Source organism: Balaenoptera physalus, assembly GCF_965194825.1.
Source record: "Balaenoptera physalus genome assembly, chromosome: 12".
NCBI classification, from domain to species: domain Eukaryota; kingdom Metazoa; phylum Chordata; class Mammalia; order Artiodactyla; family Balaenopteridae; genus Balaenoptera; species Balaenoptera physalus.
The window spans coordinates 53,414,324-53,433,113 of NC_138897.1; the positions used below are offsets into that span (position 1 = coordinate 53,414,324).

At 37.9% G+C, this 18,790-nt stretch overlaps 1 protein-coding gene across 1 annotated transcript in view; it reads left to right on the plus strand.

Moving 5' to 3' along the window:
• The window catches only part of LOC309639189 (tigger transposable element-derived protein 1-like), a 389,152-nt gene that overhangs the window by 14,573 nt on the left and 355,789 nt on the right, over positions 1-18,790 (plus strand). The window lies entirely within an intron of this gene.

Here is an 18,790-nt window from a genome sequence, read left to right on the forward strand (position 1 = left end):
AGAATGGGAGAAAATATTTGCAAACGAATCAACGGACAAAGGATTAATCTCCAAAATATACAAACAGCTCATGCAGCTGAATATCAAAAAAACAAACAACCCAATCCAAAAATAGGTAGAAGACCTAAATAGACATTTCTCCAGAGAAGATATACAGATTGCCAACAAACACATGAAAGGATGTCAACATCACTAATCATTAGAGAAATGCAAATCAAAACTACAGTGAAGTATCACCTCACACCAGTCAGAATGGCCATCATCAAAAATCTACAAACAATAAATGCTAGAGAGGGTGTGGAGAAATGGGAACCCCCTTGCACCATTGGTGGGAATGTAAATTGATAACAGCCACTATGGAGAACAGTATGGAAGTCTGTTAAAAAACTAAAAATAGAACTACCATATGACCCAGCAATCCCACTACTGGGCATATACCCTGAGAAAACCATAATTCAAAAAGAGCCATGTACCACAATGTTCATTGCAGCACTATTTACAGTAGCCAGCACATGGAGCAACCTAAGTGTCCATCGACAGATGAATGGATAAAGAATTTGTGGCACATATATACAATGGAATATTACTCAGCCATAAGAAGAAACGAAATTGAGTTATTTGTAGTGAGGTGGATGGAACTAGAGTCTGTCATACAGAGTGAAGTAAGTCAGAAAGAGAAGAAAAAATACCGTATGCTAACAGATAGACATGGAATCTAAAAAAAAAAAAAGGGTTCTGAAGAGCCTAGGGGCAGGACAGGAATAAAGACACAGGTATAGAGAATGGACTTGAGGACAAGGGGAGGGGGAAGGGTAAGCTTGGAAGAAGTGAGAGAGTGGCAGGGACATACATACACTACCAAATGTAAAATAGATAGCTAGTGGGAAGCAGCCACATAGCACAGGGAGATCAGCTCGGTGCTTTGTGTCCACCTAGAGGGGTGGGATAGGGAGGGTGGGAAGGAGACGCTAGAGGGAGGGGATATGGGGATATATGTATACATATAGCTAATTCACTTTGTTATACAGCAGCAACTAACACAACAACGTTAAGCAATTCTCCAACATAAATGTTTAAAAAAAATAAAAATTCTCATATCTTAGGAAGTCACAACTTTAAATTTAAAACATAGCCCAAAATATAAATTCTTCCCTCTCTCAGGTCCATTAGCTTTTTACTTAAAACATAAAAGTAACTAGACCAAGCCTTCTTAACGTAAATTCTGTGGAATCCATATGCATTCATAGATGCCTTTCAGAAGACTTACAGAATCCCATGAAATTGTTCACTAATTTTTATATATGTATGTTTTTCTAGGGAGAGGGTTCAGATCTTTCTAAAGGATTTATTACTTTAAAAAATTATTAACCATCCCATTAGAAATTCATTCCAAGTTTCTTATGGGTGTAGCCTTAATTCCTACTTTCCTGAAAAATGGATAACATCTAATGAGTTTGATGAGTCTTTAAAAGTCCTCTCCATCCCACGTCATGCTTTTGCCTCTTAATAAACTACTTCTGCTCTCCTTAGCAGAGATCCACCAATTACTACTCCCCCACCTACTATTTCTTTATTAATAAGACTCATCATAGAGCCACCTCATTTCAAGTTGTCAAGGCTATCACCCCTTGTTCTTCTCTGCCAGATGACTGGAGAGTCAGGTAAACTCAGGGAGGTATGGCCCTAAGTCCATCCCTGCCTAGTAACAACGTGGTCACTGGGTCCATCCAATTCACTTCACCCTGAGATGTCTGATTAATGTTCCAATATTATGCATTTAGGCAAAATGAGATTATCTGAATATAACTCATACTGTGAGTGAACATAAGCACACACAGACAGTCCCTGACTTACCATGGTTTGACTTACGATTTTTCGACCTTATGATGGTGCAAAAGCAATACACATTCAGTAGAAACTATATTTTGGATTTTGAATTTTGATTTTTTCCTGGGCTAGCCATATGTTGCTCTCCCACGATGCTGGGCAGCAGCAGGTCCATCAGCCACGCAATCACGAGGGTAAACAACTGCTAAACTTACCGCCATTCTGTACCCAGACAACCATTCTGTTTTTCACTTTCAATACAGTATTCAACAAATTACGTGAAATATTCAATACTTTATCATAACATAGGCTTTGTGTTAGAGGATTTTACCCAACTCTAGGCTAATGTAAGTGTTCTGAGCACGTTTAAGTTAGGCTAGGCTAAGTTATGATCTTCAGTAATTTAGGTGTATTAAATGCATTTTGACTTATATTTTTAACTTACAATGGGTAGATTGGGACATAGCACCATCGTAAGTGAGGAAAACCTGTATAGTTAAATTCATTATTACTAACCATAGCTTTATTTTCCAAAAGCTTACTGAACCCATACTCTCTTTCAGTTACAGTTTGGTCATCAGTGAAATTTGGGTGTCCTAACTGAGGGTCAGTAATAGCTCATTAGACAGGGTTGACTAGTATCTCCATACTGATTTTCTAAGTTTTGATTTGTTACTTTCACTTGCTCTATTATTTGTTGCAAAAAATTTTGCAAACTCTACTGTTTATTCAATTAATCCCTTATGAACTCAGTTTTTCTTATACGTTCTCTCTTCCACATACTTTTGTATGCTTTATCTTTCATGCTCCTTCCACACTCTGGTCATTGATTCCTCTAATCTTTGCGCTCTGCTTCTGTGCTCCAAGTCTTTAGAAAGATCCTCTGTTGTTGGCTCTCACTGTCTGTGTTCTTCTCATCTTCATATTCTTGAGGCTGTTACCATTCATACTAGGTGTTGTTCGCTTGAATTCACTATTTTCCATTTTATTTCTAACCGTTGATTGGTTCTCTCTGACAGGAGAGGCTAGTTCTCTCACCTAACGAAAGCTCCTACTATTGCAGGAAAAGTCTAGCTTCTGATCAGTGACATCACGAATAATCTCTTCAGAAAGGAAAAAATCTAAAGGATTGCCTGCTTCTTTTCTTTTGAGCACTCTGAGAGCAGAAAGATATCTACTGTCTCTCCTGATTCCTGTTTGTATGTGTGTGTGAGTGTGTGTATATATGTGTATTCTTTTATTCAACAGACACAAATGTGTTAGGCAACATACAAGCTCCTGGAGACAGAAAGTTGTATGTGTTACGGTCTCTGCCCTCAAAGGGCTTACAGTCTAAAATGAGAATAATCTTTACCTTTAACTTTGTTCACTGCACTTAGATTACATTTGGGTCTTCCAGCACTAGTCAATCACCTTATTGTTGTTTGTCTGTTTCAGTTTGTGACACTGTTTATATTTAGTATGCCAAGAATTACCATGTATAAGAAGATGCTCCGGAAGAACTTCTTTTCTTCATTGTTACATTTTTATAGTTACAACCTTTGACATCCATTCCTACTTTCTCCCCAGAACCTTCTTCTTCCAAGCTGTCTTATTTTATGAGAGTACTGAAAGGCATTCCTTAATCCTTTTCACCTTTTCACCTTCTCTTCAGTCAGAGACACCAGCTTGCATTTATAGCATGCAAAATTGATGTGCCTCAGAGAGAAAGGCAAGCAGAAAGCCCAGACTGCATGTACCTCCATCACCCTGTTCCCTTGTGCTATCTTCTGGGAAGAAAGGAGAGCTACAGTTTTTTGTAACTCCATCGGAAATTTTTTCCTATAAATGCCCATTGCAGACTGATTTTGGTGATGCCTGTTTATCTCTGGGCTCCTGGGACAACCCTCTTGAAAACAGCCTGGACGCTAGTCTCTATTTCTTTTCATTGAGACTTTATTATTCTGTTAAAGTGATAGCCTGAATTACTAATTTATATTCTAGGTGTCTGTCTTCTTCAGATACCAAATAGACAAAAACCCTTTTCTCAAATATTCCAGAAACATTCATTCACCTACCTTTTCTGGTAATTTTTAAACTGGGAAAAGTCACCAAATACATTCAAACATGAAACGTGACATGTGGTTATATCATGGTTATGTAACAGCCATGTGGCTGGTCATGTGTCAGACACCAGAATGCGAAGATGTGGAAGGCATGACCTTTGCCTTTCAAAGCCACTCAAGAAAAATGGGAAGACAAGTACACGAAGAGGAAGTTACAGTAAAATCATTAAATGTCACCCAGGTCATAATTCTACAGGAAAATAAGAGAAGTCACTTTCCTTATCTTTCCCCTTACTACTACCCAACTATGGGAAGAAATATGATATAATGAAGAGTTTCGATGTAATGGCAAGTGGTGAAGTACTTAGTCCCAGGTCTGTGGTTGCAACCAGGCTGTGCTGTTTACTCTCCATAGACCTCAGTAAGTCATACCCTCTGTTAGCTAATTTCTTGTCTGTAAAATGGGCATAATGACAAGAATTTCTCCTAGCTGTCATAAGGGTTAAATGAGCTATAGGATAGAATGCAAAGCACTTTGCTTAATATACAGCAGATGCTCAATTAGATATTAGTGAAGTGAAGAGATGAATGTGTGTCATTGACAACATTCTCTGGTGAGCATGTAGCTATTACATATGACATTGTGTTTTAGTGTCACAATAATTTTCTAGCTTTGTGATCATGGGTAAACAATTTTTCCGATCCTTAAGATTTCCAATGTAAACAAAACCTCATCTTTAAATATTTTTTAAGTGGAATTTATTTTTTATTTATACTCTTTATGCTTTTTTACTTTATTTTCTTTCCTTATTTTACTGGCTAGAACATATGCTGTAATGTTGAATAAAAGTGGTGGGAATGAACTTCCTTCTCTTGTTTTTTTTGGGAGAAAGAAAGTGTTAAATATTTCACCATTTAGTTTGATGTTAGCTATATATATTTCATAGGTGGTCTTTATCAGATCGACAGATTCACCTCCAATCTTAGCTTGCTGTCTTTTCAGGAATAATCTTGAATTTTGTCAAATGCTTTTCCTTTATCTTTTGAGGTAATTACAAGGTCTTTCTCCTTTTCCTGTTAGTATGAATAGTGAAAATGTAGTGAATGATTTTTTTAAAGAACAGACCAGTTTTACATTCCTGTGACAAGCCTCAATTAGACATAATGAATTATCCTGTTTTCAGATATTTTAGTATTCAATTTAAGAATATTTTGTTAATAATTTTTGCTTCTATGCTTATGAGTAATATTGGCCTGTAGTTATGATGACCTCATAAAATAAGTTGGGATGTACTCCCATCACCTCTAATTTCTGAAAGATTTTTTGCAACATTAGTATTATTTCTGCCTTAAATGCCTGAAAGAATTCACCAGTGAACCCATCAAGGAATAGAGTTTTCTTCTCAAGAGGTTTTTTTCTTTATTATTATAAATTAAATTTCTTTAAGCTATAAAGAACTATTTTGCTTTCAATTTCTGTGTCAGATTTGAGAAGTTGTGTTTTTAAATAAATTTTTCCATTTCACCTAAATTCTTGAAAGTTTTGGCATAAATCTCCCTTATCATTTTTAATGTCTATAGGGTCTGTATTGATGTTTATATTGTTAATAAGTATTTCCCCTTTTTTTCTTATTAGTCTAGTAAAAGGTTTATCAGTTTTATTAAGCTGCTCAAAGAATCAAATTTTGACTTAATTTTTTGGTTGTTTTTTACTTCTACTCTTTATTTTTAACTTCCTTCAACTTACTTAGGGTTTAGTTTGCTCTTCTTTTTTTCTAGATTCTCCATGTATAAACTTAGATTTTTGACTTCATAAATTTGTGTTATATTTTCATTATCATTCAGTGCAAAATATTTTCTAGTTTTTTACATTTTTTCTTTTGTTCATGAATTATTTAGAAGTTTCTTGTTTCATTTTCAAAAAATGTAGGGATTTTCTAGATAATTTATTATCTTTGTTAGCTAATGTTATTCTCCTTTTGTCAGATAAAATATTCTGTAGTATTTCATTCATTTGAACTTATTGATACTTATTTTATGGCCCATTGTAAGTTCTATCTGGAAAACTATAAGTGTGAACTCAGCAATTATTGGGTATACCTCTATAAATATCCACTAGGTCAAGGTAGATTATTGTGTTTGCAAATGTTCTATATCCTTACATTTTGGGGGGGTTCTGAATTTTCTATTAATTACTATAAAAAGGTTACAAAATTTCCAACAATAATTATGGATTTGTCTATTTCTCTTTTTAGTTCTGTCAGTATTATGTATTTTAGAGTGCTGTTATTAGGTAATACACCTTTGGATTGCAATGTCTTTCTAATGAATTGACCATTTTATCAATAAAACATGACATTCTTTATCACTAGTAATACTTTTTTTCTTGAAATCTACTTTATCTGACATTAAACCAAGCACCAACTTTCTTGTGCTCACTATTTATATTTACTATTCACATTCTATACCTTTTCCTATCCTTTTATTTTCAACCTATCAGTATCATTAAAGTATATCTCTTGTAACAAGCATAAGGTTAGGTAATGCTGTTTAAATTGGAGCTCTTAGTCCATTTACATTAAATGTAATTGTTGCTATGCTTCGATTAATTTTACCAAAGTTTATTCACTTTCTATCAATATTTGTCCTATCTCTTTTCAGCTCTTTTGTTCCCCTGCCCCTGCTTTCTTTTGTCTCAATATATATATTTTTAGTATTATACTTTGTTTCCTCCATTGTGTTTTTAGTTCAATTTCTTTATATACTTTTTCATGCTACTTAGGGATTATAAAGTACATCCTGAACTTCTCATCATCCACTTAATATTGTACCAGTTTATGCAAAATGTAAGAACCCTGTAACCACGAAATTTCATCTATCCCTTATCCTTTGTGCTTTCGTTGTCAATATTTTATTTCTGTATACACATAATAAATGCTATTATTCTTACTTGATATAATCTTTTAACTTTCAAAGAAATAAAGTAGTCCTTTTTATTTGCCCACATACTGACCATTTCTCTTAGTTTCTTACTTAATTATAACTTAATTAATTTAATTCTTCATAGTGATATGTTTCTATCTGATAATATCTGCCTTCAGCCTGAAGAATTTCCTTAAGCCTTTCCTATAGTGCAGGTTGGCTGGAAGCCAATTTTCTGAGACATTATTTAACTGAGTATCTTTTGATGACACCCTCGTTATTGAAGGAGAGATTTCTGGCCTTACTTTTTTTTTTTCCCCCAGCACTTTACATATGCTGTTTCACAGGCTTCTGGCTGCCATGACGTCGAATGGAAGTTAGCCATCACTTGTATCATTGTTCATCTGGAGATGGTGTGTGTTTTTTCTCTGACTACCTTTAAGATTTTCTGTTCAGCTCTTGTTTTCAGCAGTTTGACCATGATGCACTTAGATGTGGTTTTCTTTGGATGCTGGGCATTCAGGTAAGCCCCAGAAAGGCCATGAGAGTAAGGCCTATGCTTTAGAGTAAGAACCATTATTTAGGACAGAGAAAAGAAAACACTGTACACCTAGCTGAACCGATGATAAAACCAAGCCTGACAAGTTCAGTAGGCTACACTAGCAATCTAGCCAGCTGCCAGAGCACAGTTCACCCCTTTCCCAGCCGGGCCAGCCCACTAGCTCCTCTTGGCAGTTCCTGGCCTCCGTGTTTCTGGGCAGCTCTTGCCCTGCAGCACCTGCTGTCTGCTGGGCCTGCCGGGCTCCCCCTGCACAGGCAGAGAGCAGCTTTCAGCTGGGGTCTGACAGGGAAACCCTGTGTCATCTTTTGGGACCACTATCTTCACAATCCCCTCCTCTCCTGTATCCTGCTCTGCAAACCCCAGTTGCTTCAGCAGGTCCCAAACTGCCCTCTGCATCACCTCTTCTCATCTCAGAGAGAGAAGGATCTCTCTGCTTGGACTCTACTTCCCTGTTCTGAGACTGGGAAAGGAGTGCCAGGGAAAATCTAGGGTAAAATCGATCACATCTCTTGTATTTTCATACTCTCAAATATATCACAATCCTCTGACTGTCCAATACATAAAAATGGTTCTTATATCTACTCTGTCCAGTTTTATACTTATTCACAACAGTAGAATAAATTCCATACCAGTTATTCCATCATGGCCAGAAATGGAAGTCCTCTTTTGTTTTTGTTTTTTTGGAAAACTCCTCAGGTGATTTTTAACGTGTAGCCTAGAAAGAGAAGCAGCATGTTACAGCTCCTGGACGTTGGAGAAGCTGCCAATCCCTTCATCAGCCCGGCACCGCCAGGTACTGGGGACCAGGGCAGGAGGAAAGGTTACTGGAGTGGGGATTCCGAGGGGAGAGGATCCAGTCTGACTTTCCTGGCAGTCCCTTTTCAAGAGATGCATTTCTGAGAGAGAATGATACAGTGGATACTATTCGCAGAATGAAGAAGCTTGGATTTTAGTTCTGGCTCAGCCAACAGCTACTGGATGCCCATTGTTTACCTTGCCTTTCCTCATCTGCAGAATCAGAGAATTGGATTTAGAATACTTACATTTTCCTCTATCATCTAGAGTCTGAGAACCACAAAATATTAGGCTATCTAAGTATTTCTATAACCAAATGACACATGGGAAGGCATAAAAAAATCAAGTTCCTATTATAAAAAAACAAAAACAAAACCCTTCATGGAATGAACCCATGTACCTCTAAGAAAATGACAAGATATAAGTTAAAACTGACTGTAAGAGGCTACAGGGGTTTCAATGTACTGTCAAGAACTCTTTGCTGAATTTCAAGGTTTTCCAAAGCAGGACACCAACTGAATCCCAAGTAATTAAGATGATAGATACTTTAAAGGCTTGTTTTCTACTCCAAATGTGCTCTGTTGTTAAGAGGGCAAGTGAATCCATTATTACCTGACAATAGCCAAATGCAACCATGGCCAATGAAGAAAAGGGGCATGTGCAGAACTATTTTTAAACCTTAGACAAATTAATTATAATACTGTATAAAAGCACAACACAGGAAAAGACTTACCACTTAGTCTGAGCTCATCACACTCACATGCTTTTGTACCAAACACTATGTTGAAATAATACACATTTTTTTTTCCTCTTCAGATTCATATTTCTCACATTACTGAAGGACTGATAAGTGAATCCCTTCTGTAAGCATTAGAACTGGTTCTTGGGCTCAGTGTTCTGAGACTTGTAACCTACTACTGAGGATAAAATTGTCTGGAAATCTACAGCTGGGTAGAAGTTTTGGCATATGCTGAGTTGGAAAAACAAGACATATTTGTCTTTTCAGGCATGTTTTTGATGACAAGACCAAGATTCTAACAGAAAGTTTAAACATGGGGTTCTGTGCATCGTTGCCCCTTAAAAGTCTTGATTTCCAGGCTTTCTTCTAACATACTTACATACTTGCCATATTATTCCAACCTTCTGAAACTCTAATTTTGCCTTTGCTCAGATTATATTTCCTGTATCAGTAAGAAACTCATTCGGTGGTCCAAACAAATTCAGCTGGGCTTTCATGTCTTTCTAGAATTAAAGCAAGACAACACAGAGGGAAATATTTATCGAAATTTATTTTGAGGCACATCTTAGTCTGTCTTTAGAGAGAGTACTTTGTGCATAAGTAAGGTTTAATGTGGCATAAACTCAGTAAAGTCATACACTTTTTAAGAAAGGCATAGGTGTTAGGGTTAATGACAATTCTAAATTGATATCTGGCAGCATGCTATTTACAATAATAATATATCATGAGAACTTGTAGCTTCATTTTAAGAAGTGAAAATTGATGTCAGTAGCATATAGAAGCAAATTATGCTCTAATGATTTCCTAATAAAGTAATTTGCTCATAGGTCACAAGGGATACAAGCCAAAAAAACTGCTTGGCTACTGAGGCCAAAGTAATTATTTTTCAGCCTTCAAATATTAAGCAAGTTGCCTAAGGCTTCTCATGGCATGCTAAATGATGATTCCCTGTCCCATCAAGTTCTTGAGGAGTTTGAATAGGTCAAAGACAGAACTTCAGAGATAATTGAATGCACTTAAAATGAAAATGTTTACCAAGAAAGAGCAGGTTAGGTTTGTTTTTTCCCTGTGGCTAAGTCAGTTTTCCACCTGTGGTCCATGTGACAGATTGGGAGACGTGTGTAGATTCCTGTAATCCCAATGCTTTACCAAAGGGCAAGGATCACTTGGCAGAATCTGTAGAACCTTTACCAAATACAATCCACTCACCACATCCTCAACTACAACCTAATTTAATCCCAGGGTGGGTAAATATGAGGATTAAATCAAATGATATATATGAAAGTGCTTTGACAATTACAAAGTAGTATATAAATTAAAGTTATTAAGACACATTTGACTGGAAAAGACAAACTGTTTTCAAAACCTTATTACATTTCCCTCTGGATTTCTAAAAGTAAGCCATCTTGCAATTGCGTATTAAGAAATAGTGACTTATTGTGTTTGCATCCAGTCGGTACCATAGAAATTATGTCCCTATTTAGTAGACTTTCAATCACGCAAACAAACTGACAAAAGCACTAGGAGTGGACATTTGTAGCAGTAAAGCCTTTTGCACATGTTTTTCTTCATTATTATTTTTGCCTTACCTTGAGCTGCTTCTAGAGTTTATTTTAAAAGATAAAAAAAGAAAATTTAGAAAGGAAGGAAAACTTACAAGACAGATGGTTTGTCAAATCAGAAACAGGAAGCCTTTCCAAAAACAGGATAAAGAACATGGTGAATTATGAGATCGAAATGTTCATTGTAGGTCTACTGCAATTCCTTTGGATGTAAAAGTAGGATGTTGCTGTAGTTCAGCCTTTAATTGTTCTTCCTTTCCTAGAGGGCAAGTATGTTCACTGTACATCTTCTATACCCATAAGGAGTGCTGTGCTTTTGTTCATAGTATGTCTCCCATTTTTCCAGAAGATTCCTTGGCAGGTAGAACACAGCTCATGTGCTAACTCAGAGCGATGTCAAGGGCCTAAGACATGCCCCTGTATGAGCACTGCTCTGTAGAGCGCTGCTGCAGGACAGTGGAAAGAGCATGAACTTGGAAGTCAGGTGGATCTGGGTTTGAAAACCACCAGCTCTGACACTAGGTTGGTATATTCGTGGGAAAATGAATTCGCCTCTTTCAGTCTTGGTTTTCTAATCAATAAAAGATAATGACAATAACAGGACCTTGCAAAGTTTTATTCGGAGTTTAAGATTATCAAGATATGTTAAATTGACACAATTTAATAGCTATCTCTATGGAGCCTCCCCTTCCATGAAGTCTTTTGTATGTATTTCTCATTTAGTGCCCACAACAACCTTATCCCATAGGAAATACTTTTTTTTTTTTTTTTTTTTCCCACAAAATGGAAACACTGAGGCTCTGCTAAGTTCTTGCTGAATCCGTGTGGCTAGTAAGTAGACGTGCCAGTGGGAGGAGCTTGTGTGGTCCAGAGCTTGCCCTGATAACGCCCACAGTAGGAGGTTAGTTCAGGACCACAGAAATGTTGCTGGAGAAGAGAAACCTTCTTTTTATAACTTCGGTGACTCTACCCACTTTATCTTTTGAATCAATGAACTCCCTTTTGGGGGGAGGGAGAGAGGGAGGTGAACGGATTCTATAGGACTTTTCCTGCACTGAAGTGAAAAGGTGGTCTCCATGGTCTTTTTTTTTTTAATTTTTATTTTTTTTAATTAATTAATTAATTTAAGACTGTTGGGTCTTCGTCGCTGCATGTGGGCTTTCTCTCACTGCGGTGAGCGGGGGCTACTCTTCGTTGAGGTGCACGGGCTTCTCATTGTGGTGGCTTCTCGTTGCGCAGCACGGGCTCTAGGCATGGGGGCTTCAGTAGTTGTGGCACGTGGGTTCAGTAGTTGTGGCGCACAGGCTCCAGAGTGCAGGCTCAGTAGTTGTGGCACACAGGCTTAGCTGCTCCGCGGCATGTGGGATCTTCCCGGACCAGGGCTCGAACCCGTGTCCCCTGCCTTGGCAGGCGGATTCCTAACCACTGAGCCAACAGGGAAGCCCTCCATGGTCTTTTGAAATGCTAAAAATTTTGACAACTATAAAAGAAAAAAATGATTCCTTTTAGCAGAAGTAAAGGAAAGGAAAAAGATTAAATGAAAGAACTTTTTGGCTATGAAATATGAGAGTTTAGTGAAAGAAGTAGTGGCTTTAATTGATAGACATGTTCTACTGGTAAACAATCATTTCTCTCAAGTTGTCTGAATCAATCCTATCTAAGGCAAGGATATCACCTGCACTTAAATAATGTTAGTATGTATTATACGATGAGGGACAGTATCCCTTAATTTATCAATCCTGCATTTTTAACAGAACCAGTATTCATATAAGTGGATATCCAAATCATGAAGTTTACCAGGATGTTTGTAAGAACCCCTCCACCAAAGGCCATAAGTTTTGCCCTTTTGAAATCTTAAATTGCAAGCACTGGTGCTTCTAGAGCAACTTTTTGATTCAGGATGAGAAGGCTGAACCACATGGAGAATGACTAGAGATAAAGGTTTGATGGTAGCTGGGGTATCCATTCTCTTCAGTTCCTGTCCCCCACCCCACCTCCTTGCTCACAGACCCTGGAGAAGCAGGAAGCTGGAAGCATGGCCAAGCTTGGGGGCACAGTGGGAGTTAGATTTTCGTTCCATCACATCCACCATCTGGTACTTCTCTTTCTCACTGTCTGCCTGCATCTCCTTTTGGGGGCCTCTGGCTTTCAGCTTTTTCCTTTCTCCTTTTTTTGATATTCTGTTTCCCTACCAGCCCTTTTCATTCTGTCTTCTCTTTTCTATTTCCATTTATCTGAGATCCCTTAGTTTGTTCTTTCTCTATAGAAATCATTTAAAAAGTCACCTATATCTCAAGAAACTTTTTCAAGAATAAAATATATCTAACTCTGTATTTGTGAGTCTTGGTCCTTTGAGGATCAGATATCAAAAACAAGGTATCAAGAATTAAATATGCAAAGAATGTATTAGGAAAAATGCCAGTGAGAGAAAGTGGAGAGGGAGCCAGGGGAGACTAGGAAAGACCATGATGGAGGTTGGATCCAGAGAAGAGAGAGGGACTTAAAGAAAGTAGGTCAGGTGCAAGCGTCTAGTCAGTGCAGTTCTAAGGAAAATTCAGCAGGGGGAGCTCATGAGTCAGTGTCACTCACCGGAGTCCTCTGTTTATCAGGAAAGGGCCTTAACATCCCTGCTGTGCTCAGTCACTGGCTGGGAGCAGCCCGTGGGAAGCAGGGCCTCAGTCAGAGTGCAGAGATGGATTGCAGAGTACAGAAGCTTGAGGCCATCAGCAAATGCCGTTCTCTGCCTATGGAGATCTGTGAGGTGCATTCTCCTGGTCACCATACTACTATTCTTAGAGCTGTGGCCCTTGAGTGTGTGTGTCTGTGTGTGTGTGCAGTAAATATCTGTATTTATTCAATGTAGACCTTACTTTTTGACAAAAGGATTTGGAATATGTAAGTAAAATAGCCCCTTGGGCCCTTTGCCAAACTAGAGACCTGCTCCAAGTAATTACCTTTAGATCTACATTTGCTAAACTGGTGAAAATGAGACATAGTTTTCAGCAGGAAAATGAAGTTATTCAACAAGCTAATGGTAAGAAGTATTGTGCATATTCCAATAAATGTCAGCAGCCATCATCACTGCTCCTGTATTTTCATCTAAAGAGACATTTGTCTGATTATTAAATTTCTTTGACAATGTGCCTCAGTACAATCACCAGAAAACATAACAGCTGGTAGAAAGTTGCCTTTTATGTGAACAATAGTTGTTGTAAAGCTGTATAAAAATCACATAAGAGGTAAAAGTAAATACTGAGGATTGTGTTGAGTCTTGTGGATTTTGAACTAGACCAGTTAGAATTAAATGTAAAATTGAATAGCTATTGCTGAATATAATACTTAACCAAATAAGGGTATTCTGTATTTCATAACTTCTAAAAACATTAGGCCAGTGGTTATAAAGGGTCATGATAATTAGGAAGCCAGAATTACATGTTCCGATCCTCAGCCACTGATAAATTATTCTATATCTTGTCATATGTTCAGTAGAGGTAGCATATCTAGCAAGAGAAAAATGAAGAATACAACACGATACAGAAGTAATCAAGGAAAGATGAGAAGGAGACTAGTTTAAAGAAACTATTACAATATTTATTTCTAAACACATTTTTATGACATCCCAGATTTTGACTCTTCTCAGACCCCACTCACATGATAGTCTCAGCATATTAGCTTCATGATTTTATATAAGCACACCTGTTATTTCAGTTAAAAACCAAACATAAGTAGAAATGATAAATGAGAAGAAAAAATAGACTTTGAGTAGGGTATAGTAAGGATTGAGAGGTGGTTTTCTGCCCTATTTGGGGAGGGTGATGACAATTCAGCAATACCATGGAATCAGTGGCAGTGATGATGGTCTAGAACTTTGGGGAGTTGACAAGCTATCTGAGTCAGAGTTTTCCAGAAAAACAGAACCAATAGGATGTGTACATACAGAGAAAGAAATTTATTATATGGAATTGGCTCACATAATTATGGAGGCTGGAAAGTCCAAAATCTGCCAGGTAGACCAGCAGGCTGGAGACCCAGGGGAGGTGATGTTCCAGTTGGAGGATGTCTGCTGTAGAACCAGGTCAGACTTACTTTGCAGGTGAAGTCCGAAGACAGTCTGCTGTCAGATTTTCTCTTGCTCACAGGAGGCCTGTCTTTTTGTTCTATTCAGGCCTTCAACTGATTGTATGAGGCCCACCCACACTGTAAAGAGCAATCTGCTTTACTCACAGTCCCTTGATTTAAATGTTAATTCCATCCCCAAACATCCTCACAGATAACACAAAATAACATTTGACCAAATATCTGGACACCTCAAGACCCAGGCAAGCTGACGTCTAAAATGAACCATCGCAGGGCAGAAATTGAGACAGATGTAGAGAACAAACGTATGGACACCAAGGGGGGAAAGTGGTAGCGGGGGGTGGTGGTGGTGTGATGAATTGGGAGATTGGGATTGACATATATACACTAATATGTATAAAATGGATAACTAATAAGAATCTGCTGTATAAAAAGATAAATAAAATTCAAAAATAAAATGAACCATCATACAAACCTTCCAGATTCCTTACCTCTGGTAGCAGGAATAGTAAGCTAAGTGATGTCCAGCCCACTCTGATTCTACGTTAACAGTGAGAATAGTCTCTAGGAGTTGGGTCAGGTACCCCATTAAAAAAATTTTCAGAAATGTATGCCCTCTTCTTAGACTTAACTTCCTAAGTTGTTGAAATTCAAAGTGCAGTGTATTATTGGTCTTTCCTTTATGCAACATTTTACTGAGGTATAGCATATATTCAGTAAATTGCCCAAATCTGAGGTGACAATGAAATATCTGTATCTGTCTCTGTATCTCCATGTAACCACCATCCAAAACAATACGTAGATCATTTTCATCATTCCAGAAGAGGCTCTCATTTTCCTTTTCAATTAATGGACCCCAGAGGAAAACACAGCTCTGACTTCTGTCACTGAAGATTCTACTTTGCCTTTTCCTGAATGTCATATCAGTGACATCACAGAAAATTTCCTCTATTAATGTCTGGCTTCCTTCATGTTAAGTCTGAAACTGTAAAAGGACTGTCATTACACTACTTGTGAGATAACAAATTAGCTTGCCATAGTTTCATATATATATATATATGGTATATATGTGATATATTTTTTAAACAAGACCTTGGGTCAGACACACAGATGGTTTATTACCCACAGCAAAAAGCAGCCAGAGCAGTATCTCAGCACACATTCTCCATGTCCCAGTCTTCACAAGGTGACAGAATGAGCACCAGATGTTTATCTGACCTGCATCAGGTTTACGTCACAAGAGCAGAACCCTGAAAGGATGAGACTTGGAACTTCTTTGGGGTGGCTGGCATTATCTCCAGCACATCGCTGCCATTCTCCTGCCAAGAGAAAAAGGCTTTTACTCTACAATGTAAATCACCTTCTCCCGGGAAGGTGGGGGAGCAATATGATGACCATCCTGGAACGTAAGCCAATGCCTCTGGAAGAGCGGAAGGGGACGTTACTAACTTGGAAGTCTATGGAGATTTCTGTCTTTAGGGAGATACTACCTCTAGCTTCTAAGGCATGTTCCCAAGGCCATCCCTGTACTCGGAATGCCCAGGCCATGCAGAAAGACTGAGAAATCCAGGGAAAATTATCTCCCAACATCATCAACTTTTCCTTGAGATTAATACACGTTTACATAAAGCAGTAGTTTATTCTTCCCTCGCTGATATACACAATTACTGCAGTTGATGTATTTAGAAATTGGCTGTTGAGCACCTACCATGTGCCCAGGTCTACCGTAATAAAAGGGCTGGCATGCCTACAACTATGAATTGTGGAATCTAGGGAGAGAGTTTAACGTGAGTTCCATAGAGCTCTTAGTAGTACATATTTGGTGTTCGGGTAGCTCATGATCCTTTCAAAATTCTACTTAAAACTTTGAGTCATGTTATATGCATTTTTCTGGGGAGAAAAACCATTGCTTTTATCAGATATATTAATATGTCTGTAATTCAAAAGATTAAGAGTTCCTAGCATGGTAATTCCATCTCTGCAAGATTCCAACAGACTCTCTGTGGTGTTGTTTCTTCCTGACAGATCTGGACCCTGAGCCTCTGGTTTCCTTAAACTGCTCCCATTGTCTTACCTTCTCACCAGAACAGTGGAATTTCCAAGACAAATATGGAAAGAATGATTGAAAAAGGTAGTAGGTATAGGTGAAGTAAGTCAGACAGAGAAAGGCAAATATCATGTGATATCACTTATACATGGAATCTAAAAGATGATACAAATGAACTTATTTACAAAACAGAAAGAGACTCACAGACATAGAAAACAAAATTATGGTTACCAAAGGGGAAAGTGGGGGGAGGAATAAATTAGGACTTTGGGATTAACAGATACCCACTAATATATATAAAATAGATAAACAACAAGGACCTACTGTATAGCACAGGGAACTATATTCAATATCTTGTAATAACCTATAATGGAAAAGAATCTGAAAAAGAATATATATATATACATGTATACATATGAATTATTTTGCTGTATACCTGAAACTAACACAACACTGTAAATCAACTATACTTCAATTTAAAAAAAGAAAGAGATGGTAGGTAATAGTGCTCAAATTAAGGACAAAACCACCTCAGACAAGTCAGTTTACAATTTTTCTGGCTTCTTTTTTTTTTAGTATCTTTGTTAAGAACGCACCAGTAAAACACTCAAGACCAAGGTCTGAGACCCACCAGAGTGCTATACTCTCCCCAGGACTTAATCTGAAAAAAAAACCCTACTGTCCCCAAATGCCCCAGCCTGCCCCCACTAGTATGACACGTTTATAGCAAATTTTCCTAAATTTGATACTCACCTGCATGTGTTCAATCTCTTCTCACCCAGCACTGAAAATAAATTTAACAAATGTTCTCTTTTCATCATTTGAATTTTTGCCTTTTTGGAATATTTGCATTTTAACAGGAGTATGCCTGAAAAATAAGTCTTTGCTCGAGGGAATGTATTACTAATGTGAAAATGTTAGGCATCTGTTACAATCTAGTTGAAGAGGGATTTAAGATAAATAAGCTTTCCTGTCACACTGTCACACAGCAGTGCTCACATCACGTCGTCATCTCCTTAGATAGGCTTCATAAAATTCTCTACTTTTCTGATTGAAAAAGTTGCTCTTCGGAACAACATGACGGCACACACAATTGCCACGTGGTGTGGTGACAAGGACACTTAGCCCGACCTTCCAAGACCAGAGTCCAAATCATGGGTCTGCACTCAGTCTGGCATGACCTTGGGTACATTGATTAATCTCCCAGAGATTCAGTCAGCTTATGGGTAATACTGAGATCATGATGCTTGTGTTAACACTTTATCAAGTGAAAGATGTTTTATGAACTTAGGTAATATTATGCCACAACCACCCCGTGTGACCTCATCTGGACCTCATCTGCTGGTTACAAAAACATTTCTTCAACATTCAAAATGGCAGTGCTATCGAGATGAAAGCTTTGAAACATAGTCCTGATGGACTTTGGGTAACAGTTGCAGGATGGAAGGAAAGAGGGGGAAAGAAGGAGTTGAGGAAAAGAGATTCTGCTATTTTTAAAAAATTTTTATTGGAGTATAGTTGATTCACAACGTGGTGTTAATTTCTGCTGTACAGCAAAGTGAATCAGTTACATGTATAGCCACTCTTTTTTAGATTCTTTTCCCATATAGGTCATTACAGAGTACTGAGTAAAGTTCCCTGTGCTATACAGTAAGTCCTTATTAGTTATCTATTTTATACATAGCAGTGTGTATGTGTCAATCCCAATCTCCCAATGTATCCCCCCTTCTCCCCTGGTAACCATAAGTTTGGTTTCTACATCTGTGACTCTATTTCTGAGATTCTGCTATCTTGTGAATGTGCAAGATTTGCTCTCCTTGGAGGAAAAGTGACAGTTAGCTGGTGACTTTGCAGTGTGGAACCCATAGCATAAAGGTTTAGGGCTCTGTTATTAACCAACAGTGTGTTGCCAACCAGTGTTAGCAAGCATTTCAAGTGTCTCTTCATTAGTCAGGAATGGGGAGAGATCAACAATTCAGTCACAAAGATATAGGAAGCTTGTATCTTAATACTGTTAGCCTTGTAGGCAGGTTAGCGATGACAGCTCTGTGGGCTCACAAGTGTGTGTTTCAGGTAATCTATATCCTCATAAATTTGGGAGTGTACGAAGCAAGCAACCACATTCACTGCTTATGGAAAGCAGAACAAGTATCTCACAGCGAGCATTAAGATTGAACGATGCCTGAGCTATGGGAGCCCTGTTGGTTCCAAATT